Source organism: Peromyscus leucopus, chromosome 1 (genome assembly GCF_004664715.2).
Source record: "Peromyscus leucopus breed LL Stock chromosome 1, UCI_PerLeu_2.1, whole genome shotgun sequence".
NCBI classification, from domain to species: Eukaryota; Metazoa; Chordata; class Mammalia; order Rodentia; family Cricetidae; genus Peromyscus; species Peromyscus leucopus.
In genome coordinates this window covers 112,182,072-112,191,649 of record NC_051063.1, presented here as the reverse complement: position 1 = coordinate 112,191,649, position 9,578 = coordinate 112,182,072, and positions in this window count along the sequence as shown.

The window sequence follows — 9,578 nt, the reverse complement described above, 5'->3', positions numbered from 1 at the left end:
TTAGAAAGAGGGGGACCTTAAGAGGAGGAAAAGATGACTTAAGGGTGTGGGGGGGCAGTAGGATCCATACATAAGTGAGAGTACTAGGGATGAGGGGTATAAGTGTAGACATGCAATGGGGAGGGGTATGCAGGGAAGTGGGGGAGGAGCAGGTTGTGGGCAATCAACTAAAACTAAGTGTGTATGGAAGGAAATGCTGTAAGAAACCTGTTACTTTATGCTAATTAAAAATTAAATTGTAAAAATGACTTGGCATGTTGAAATCAAATGGTCTATGTCTTAGAAAAGATGGCAGGTGTAGCATTTACATCTCAAATAAGACTTTTTAGAGAAAATAATGGAAGTTTCCGGCAGTATGCCAGCTACTACCCAGCCTCCTGCCCTTTTTCAGGGTTCTCAATAAACTTCTCTTTGATCTAGCCAAAAGGTGAATTCATCAACTAGTTTCCCACTCCCTTAGTGCTCTGTCTATCACCTGTCCTCATATTGAAAGTTCCCCTTCTATACAAAAGAAAGAAAGAGGGACTGGAGAGATGGCTCAGAGGTTAAGAGCACTGCTTGCTCTTCCAAAGGTCCTGAGTTCAATTCCCAGCAACCACATGGTGGCTCACAACCATCTGTAATGAGATCTGGTGCCCTCTTCTGGCCTGTGGGGATATGTACAGACAGAACAATGTATACATAATAAATAAATAAATCTTAAAAAAAAAAAAAAGAAAGAAAGAAAGAAAGAAAGAAAGCCCATCTGGTTTCATCATGCCAAGTCATTTTTAAATTAATCACACTCATTTACTTATTTGGAGAAGGAGACAGCACATGTGTGCCGTGGCCTGCCAATAGAGAGGTCATAGAGGTCAAAAAGACAACTTTGTTAGAGTCAGTTCTCTCCTTCCTGGGGATCAAACTCAGATTTTTTGGCTTGGCAGCAGGGCCCTTTACCAATTAAGCCATCTCATCTGTTCCAGGGAAAGTTTACTAATATGAACACTTAGATGACTCAATAGCTGTAAAACATATATATTTATTTATTTATTTTAGGAAAATAAACTTTCCCCATGGATTTACCATGTGCCAGTCATAGTGGCTGATAAAATGGATGGGTAGTTGTCACCTTCAAGAACTTTCCTAAGGGGCTGGAGAGATGGCTCAGCAGTTAAGAACACTTGTTGCTCTCACAGAGGACTCAGGTTCAGTTCCCAGCACCCACACAGAGACTCACCACCATTGGTGACTACAGTTCCAGGGACCCTGTTGCCTTCTTCTGACTTCTCTGAACACCAGGAACAACATGGCGCACACACATGTAGGCAGACAGAACTCTTTGATATGTAAAATAAAATAAATAAATGCAAAGAAAGATTTAAGCAAGCAAGCAAGCTGGGCCTGGTGGTGCAGCCCTTTAATCCCAGGACTCAGGAGGCAGAGGCAGGCAGACTTCTATGATTTCCAGGCTAGCCTGGGCTAGATAGCAAGTTCCATTCAAGGATAGACAGTGAGATCCTGTCTTAACAAGAACAGAAAAAGAGACTTTCTGGTTGGTGGGGAAACAGCACCAAGACAGTGATACTCTGATTACAAAGTAGTATGTTTTATAGCATACAGGCTAGACAAGTGCTCTATTGCTGGGCCACATCCCCTGTCTTCACTACCAAGATACTTTCAGGGCAAGCTGCCTGGGCTCATGTACTGCTTCTTAAAGATGCAATATAAAAACCTTGGCCAGAGACTTCATTTCATTAATCATCATCTTACTTTTGTCAGAAAGTATGCATCCTGTAGGACTGAGATACCATCAAGGAGATCTGCTAGATTTTGCCTAATCATTGTTCTGTTACTTTGAAAAATAGTACAAGTGGGGCCAGTTCAAGAATAGCCTGAGCTAACTTGATAATAACCAAAAAAAAGTCAGATTGAAGAAAAGAAAGACATCTATGCAAGCAAGGAACTTGGTCTCTGACATTACTAACCATCTACTAGGAAGGATTTTATACATACATGTATATATATGAACGTTGAGTGAATGAACATATATAAATATATACACAATGTACTTAATTCCACAGCAATCTTACTAGGAAACCATTCTAATCCATTTTAATATGGAAAAACCCAATTAAGAAGGTGACAAAATAAGAAAAGCATTGTATTTCTCTGAAGTATTCATATCAGACTTCAAGTCTGACCCATGTGAGAGCAAAATGAATGTTCTTTGCCTTGGTTTAAGCTAATCCTAATTAAAATATTTAGGGAGGAAAAGAAAGCTATCTTGCATCATTCAGGGAAGCAAATTGCCCATAACACTTGCAAAGCACCAGGGACCCCTCCCCACATGCTCTCCTGTATCCTCAGTTTAGTTTGAGTCTGATCACTCTCAGGAGGACCCATTATAACTCGCAGCTGTCCCCATTCAGGACCGACTGGAGTCACTCTCTTTATGGACACAAAGCAACCCCCACATTCTTCTCTTTCCTTCTGTTGTTACCTGCATTTGGGGTAACATGTCAAATTGCACTAAGGCTTTGGACACTGTAAAGACAGACATATTCAAATGCTACTCCAAAATGCCTCTCTGAGAATATAGCATCTTTATTGAATATATTGACTGTTAAATAGGATGGGAATTGTGAACACATAATTAAATGACTCCAAAAGAGTCCTGGGCTGTTGAAAGAAAACAGCCTGATTATTTGGGACCGATGTTACAGTTGTATGTTTGACTCTGTCTCATTGTCTGTCTTGAGGAAAACATGTTTGTTTCTATTTTTCTCTTAATCCTCATCAACTTGACAGCTTCTTTCCATGTTTTTTATTCTTAGCATTTTCTGTGAATAAATAAATACCTTTATTGTAACCAGTTAGTATTTGCTGAACCCAGCAAGGTAATTGGTTGCATGGCCGCTTAGTATTTTGTTCCCAAAGCTAATTAGACACTTGATATGCCAAAGTCCCTACAGAAGACAGTTTAAAAAAAAAAAAAAACCACACTAGGGCCAAACGTAAATGTTAGCAAGAATAGCTAACTATAAATAAACAAGCACTTATTCCCCAGGCATTGGCTTACAAAGTAAAAGTATGGAAATGACATAATAACTCTTTTGAAAAATAAATTGGGTGTAGTAGCTCACAGCCATAATTTAGTTTTGGGATCAGGAGTTCTAGGCCAGCCTTTGCTACATAAAGTTTGAAGCCAGCCTGGGCTACAAGATGTTGTCAACACACACACACACACACACACACACACACACACACACACACACACACTTCACGTTTGTCAAATATGGACCATAATAAAGAAGGAACCTGAGCCCAGTGTAGTGATGCTGGCATTCTGGAAGGGGAGCCAGGAGGAGCATGAGTTTGAGGGTAGCTTGAACTATGAGGAGCCCTAGGGCTTAAAAAGAGAGGTGGAGTGAGAAAAGGAGGTGGGGGAGAGGGAGGAAGACAGAGACAGAGAATTCTATGCCAGATTAGCTAAGAGAGAGAGAAAGAATTTGCTGCCAGAGCCAAAGGGCAAAGCAGAAAAGGGGATGCCCCCAAGACTGTGGTCACATTTGCAAATATCTTTGGAGAGAGCAGCCTTGTTCTATAAGAGAATTCAGACAAAGGCTAGAGGACAGAGTCTGGGGAAGAGACTTTAAAGTTGTCCCTTTCTCTCAGCTTTTCCAGAAAAGGGCGTGCATCTTGGTCAGCCTTGTTTCTTTCCTAAAGTCTCTCACAGGTACTGACAAAAAACAAGGCTTGTGCAGTGAACTAAATAAATCAAATAGGCTGTCCTGGAAGTGGCTAGGAAGCTGGAATGCACCTGCAAATGCACACAGTTGGAGGAGACACTTGATTATACATAAAGACCCTCCTGAGACATTTGCAAATCTTCAGCATAATATATCTGATCATATTTTACCACATATCTTATCCCCCAAAATATAGCTCCAGTCTCCCCATTTCCCTCCATCTGTTGCCATTATCCTTGCCCAAGACACCATCTTGAAGTGAACTAGATTAGGCCTGGTCTTCTAAACGGTCTCCTGATTCTACTTTGCAGTCAGTGTAATAATTTAGTGGTGTGATTAGCTCAGTTATCCCTCCTGCTTAAAACCTCTCAGTGGAAAGAAGAGGGGGAAAAACAGGAAAAGAGGGCTAGGGAACCAGTTCGGTGTGTAAAACACTTACTATGCAATTATGAGCCCTGGAATTCAGATCCCCAGCACCCACACAAATCTCAGGCAGGAGCGGCAGGCACCCTGCCTGTAATTCTAGCCCTCCAACACAGCAATGGGGGACCCTTAGGCTGAATTTGCTAGCTAGACCAACCAAATTGGCAAGCCCTGAGTACAAGAAAGATTATACTTCAAAATATAAGGTGAAGAGCTATCAAGAACCCCACTGATGCCAGGCAGTGGTTGCGCACACCCTTACTCCCAGCACTTGGGAGGCAGAGGCAGTAGGATGGATCTCTGTGAGTTCAAGGCCAGCCTGGTCTAGAAAGTGAGTTCCAGGACAACCAAGGCTACATGAAGAAACCCTGTCTCAAAAAACAAAAATAAGTAAACAAAAAGATTGAAATAGTTGGGAAGATGGACCCTGTTCATGGGTAGGAGGCCTCAGCATAGAGACCTTAGAAATAGAATCTATAGTTCAGAGCTCTATTAATAAGAATTGTAACTGAATCTTAATTTAGAATTAGATAAACTGAGTCTCAAATTCATATAAAAATAAGTGAGGATGGAAACAACTATTTTTATTTATTTGTTTATTCATTCATTCATTCATTTATTCATTTATTTATTGGTTTTTTGAGACAGGGTTTCTCCGTGTAGCTTTGTGCCTTTCCTGGAACTCGCTCTGTAGCCCAGGCTGGTCTCAAACTCAGAGATCCACCTGCCTCTCTCTGCCTCCTGAGTGCTGAGATTAAAGGCGTGTGCTACCACCACCCGGCAAACACAACTATTATTAACAACTGTTTTTTCAGTAACTGTTATATCCAGGGCTGGAAAGATGGCTCATCAGTTAAGATAACATGCTACTCTTGCAGAAGACCCAACTTTAGTTTCCAGCACTCAAGTCAGGTGGCTTACAACTGTCTGTAAGTCCAGTTCCAGCCGGATGGTGGTGGCGCAAGCCTTTAATCCCAGCACTTGGGAGGCAGAGGCAGGCAGATCTCTGTGAGTTCAAGGCCAGCCTGGTCTCCAAGGCGAGTTCCAGGAAAGGCGCAAAGCTACCCAGAGAAACGCTGTCTCGAAAAACAAAAACAACAATAACAAAAAAAGTCCAGTTCCAGAGGATCCAACACCCTCTTCTAGACTTTGAGAGTACCTGCATGAACAAAGTGCTCATGCATCCATATACGCATGTGCACACACACACACATCACCACACAGACATTAGATTAAAAATTCAATCTTAGAAAAAGAAATAACGGTTGTATCTCTATCAGGTGTTTCTGGAGAAAAGTTTAGCTTGAAGCCATACCTCATACTATGCCAAAACCAAATTCTGGATAAGTAAAAGGTATTTCCATATTGTTTGTTTTTTAATGTTAACGAAAAGAATTAGGCCAGCTGTAGAGGTGAATGTCTCAATCCTAGCACGCAGGGTGCAGACATGAGGATCAGATCAGCAGTTGGAGGCCACAGTGAGTGACAGAATGAGACCTTGTCTAAAAAGCAAGGACTGAAGATTTGGTTCAGTGGCACAGTACTTGCCTAGCACATGTAAACTTTGGGTTTGACCTCCAGCACTTTGGAAAAGAACAAGAGAGGTAGGCATTTTATCATCCAGAGTGAAAAAGAGGAAGATATAAGTTGTTATTTGTAGATGATATAGTTAAAAACAGAAAATACAAAAGAATCTATAGTGAACAGACTTAAAAAGTAAGCTTAAGAGATTGATAGTGAGCTGGGCATGGTGGCACACACCTTGATCCTCGCATTCGAGAGGCAGAGGCAGGCGGATCTCTGAGTTCAGGGCCAGTTCCAGGGCAGCCAGCCTCTCCATTTCAGGGAAGGTGGGGGGGGGGACACTAAGGTTAGGTAGCTCTGCAGTAGAGTACTTGCCTAGCATGTGTGAGGTCCCTAGGTTAAGACCCTAGGACCACAAATTCTTTTAAAAAAATGAGTTTTGTAGGTAAAATAATGAATATGAAAATCATTTGTATATACCAAGAACAGTTACAGACTACCCTGTGTGACAATACTTGCCTTTAAAAAAATGTAATTCTTTATTGATTCTTTGGAAATCTCATACCATGCACTATCCCATTCACTTCCTAGTCCCTCCATATCTGCAGTGTGCCCCCGCCCCAGTTAATTAAAAACAAAACAAAGCAAGCAAACAAAAAAACCCATGTTGCTTCTCCTTTCCAATTCCTCTCCATTCTTCCCAGTGGCATCTGGAGCTGCAGTATGTAACGCAGTATACTCTAATGCAGTATACTCTTTTGTCCAGTCTGCCCCACCCACAAATGTTCTTTGCAGTGAGTCATTGATCTGGTACAAGGCCTCTGATTACTGACTCACCATCATCAATGGGCCCTCATCAAAACTCCTCTCAGATATCCTGTTGTTGTTGTTGCCTTGAGACATGGAGATTCTACAGTTATCGTTCTGCAGGATCAGTCCCTTCTTGAGCTCAAGTGGATTATATAGATAGATGGGACAGCTGTTAGAGTGGGCCAACCCAAGGCCCAGGATGTGGGTCTGAGTGGTAGCTGAGCTGGCCAGTCTGGGCCACTGGGACCACCCCTCAGGTGAGGGCCAGAGTCAGCTCTCATAGTCCCCTGTCATCAGGGCCAGCTCTCCCACACCTGTAATCCCAGCACTCAGGAGGCAGAGGCTATCTGATCTTTGTCAGATCAAGGCCAGCCTGGCCTACATGTCAAGTTCCAGGACAGGCAAGCAAGTGCTACATAGTAAGACCTGTCTTTTTTGTTGTTGTTGTTGTTTGTTTTGTTTTGTTTTTCAAGACAAGGTTTCTCTGTGAAACAGTCCTGGCTGTCCTGGAACTCACTCTGTAGACCAGGCTGGCCTCAAACTCTCAGAAATCCACCTGCCCCAGCCTCCCGAGCACAGGGATTAAAGGCATGCACCACCACTGCCTGGCTGAGACCTGTCTTGAAGAAAGAAAGCAAGAAAGGAAAGGCGATAGGTAGGGAGGAAAGGAAGGATAGCACAAAATTTTCAAACATAAACTTTAAGAGAGAAATTTAAGAAAAATCAAATACAGGAAAGGTCTATAGCATGTTTCTGAGCAGAAGACTAAATTATCTTAGTCTGTTCACCCAAACTTATCTCTAGGTTCAGTGTAATTCAAGTCCAAGTGAGAAAATGTTTTGTGTAGGAGACTTTGTAAGCTGGTTTTAAAGCTTACAGAGATATGGAGAGGGTCAGGAGTAGTGGAGACACTTGAGAAAGGAGGAAGTAGGCTGCTCTAGCAGATATTGTGATTTCCTATAGAGCACAGTGATTAAATCAGTCTGGTCATAGTGCAAGAACAAAGTGGAGCAATGGACGAGAAACTAATGTGCCCAGAGATGAACTGCTGTGTTGATCCTCTGATCTATATCAAATGTGGTGCTTTAGAACATTTAGAACAGTAGGTTTTCAACCAATGGTACATGAACATTAATTTTCTTTTTCTTTTTCTTTTTTCTTTTTTTCCAGTTTTTCGAGACAGGGTTTCTCTGTGTAGCTTTGTCCCTTTCCTGAATCTCACTCTGTAGACCAGGCTGGCCTCAAACTCACAGAGATCTGCCTGGCTCTGCCTCCCGAGTGCTGGGATTAAAGGTGTGTGCCAACACCGTCTGGCTGAACATTAATTTTCACATGCTAAAAAAAGAAAAGACAACATAAAATTCAATAATATTACATTAGTAAATATAAAAGGTGAAATGATATGTTTTAAGATTTTTCAGATGGAACTATCCAAAGTGAAACAAGAGAAAAGTTTCCAAGCCTGACCCAGAAAAATAAAGCACTAGAAAAGACTCAGAAATCTGACCACACACACCTCTACTCATCTACCTCAAGCCATAAAATGGAAGAAGCAACCCAGAGAGTGGAATTAGATATATGTGCAACACATCTGGTTTGCTAAGACTCCTACCTCAGATATAGGGGAAAAAAGCCACAAGTCAATGAGAAAGCAGAAAAATGCAGTTTTACAAAAGGGCAAATGTCTTGAATAGGCACCTTACAAAAGAGGACATTTAAATGGTCAATGAGCAGAGGCTTCTGGTGTGGAGCATTTACCCACCAACCCCACAGTTCCTCAGAGTTTTCTTGAGTGTGAGCAGCAGGAAATATTGGAAGGATTTAGATTGTGGAGATAAACACATAGAGAATACAGGATAGCCTCCAGAGGGCCTGGAACCTTTTCCAACAGGCCCTGTCTCTGCCCCAGAGTATTTATAGAGACGCCAAGGGGTGGAGCAAAAGACCTCCCCCAGCACAGCCAAGTGCAGACCATCTCAGACACCTGCACTAAGGTCCGTGATCCTAATCATCCTCTCTATGCAGACCTGCTGGGTAAATCCAGGAGGAACCTGAGAACGGGCTCCCACACTCTGGGAAATACTAAGACCATAAGGAGACTTCACAGCACCCCCGTTCAAATGGCAGTGCAGAAAAATGAAAAGCAGGAAAGGGGGCCAGGAATGGAGATATACATGGAAATCTGAGCACTCACTTAGGAGGTTGGGACTTTTAAAAAGACTGCACTAGCCAGGCTTGGTTGCACGGGCCTTTAATCCCAGCACTCAGGAGGCAAAGGCAGGTGGATTTCTGTGAGTTCAAGGCTAGCCTGGTCTACAAAGCAAACTGTAGGCCAGCCAAAGCTGTGAGAAGCTGTGTCAAGAAAGAAAGAAAAGGGAGAGATGGGGTGGGAGGGGGATAGAAAAAGAAAAGAAGGTAGGGAACAAGGAAAGAAGGAAGGAAAAGAAGGATATTGAAAAAAGTATTCTCTGTATAGAGAAGACAAAGGAGGTACAGGATCAGCACGGGTACAAGTACAATGCATGTTGGCATTATAGCATTTCTCAACCTTTCTGTAAGTCTGAACATTCTTTTTTTTTTTTTTTTTTTTTTTTTTTTTGAGAGCTGAGGACTGAACCCAGGGCCTTGCACTTGTTAGGCAAGCGCTCTACCACTGAGCTAAATCTCCAACCCTCATTTTTATTTTTAATTAACAAATTATAAAGAAGATCTTACTATGTAGAGCTGGCTTCCCTAGAACTTGCCATATAGGCCTGGCTGGCCTTGAACTCATGGAAGTCTGCCTGTCTCTGCCTCCTGAATGAACTGTTTTGAACTGACTTGTCCTGAAGCCACTTCCCACTTCAAATCCTGTTCCTTCAGGCTAATCCTTTGACCCTACTGTGCACACTGTGAGTATCCAGTTTCTGTTCTCCACCCCTTTCCTGGACTGCCCCTAACAAGGTTTACAGGAACAAAACTGGTTTCTTTAGTCCCCAGTGACGTCACATAAGGAACTCAAATCCCAGTCCTCGGCTTAGTTATTATTTGTGACATTTTGCTCATCTCATCTCTCTTCCCTGACACTTTTTCCAGCATGCAGGTCATATG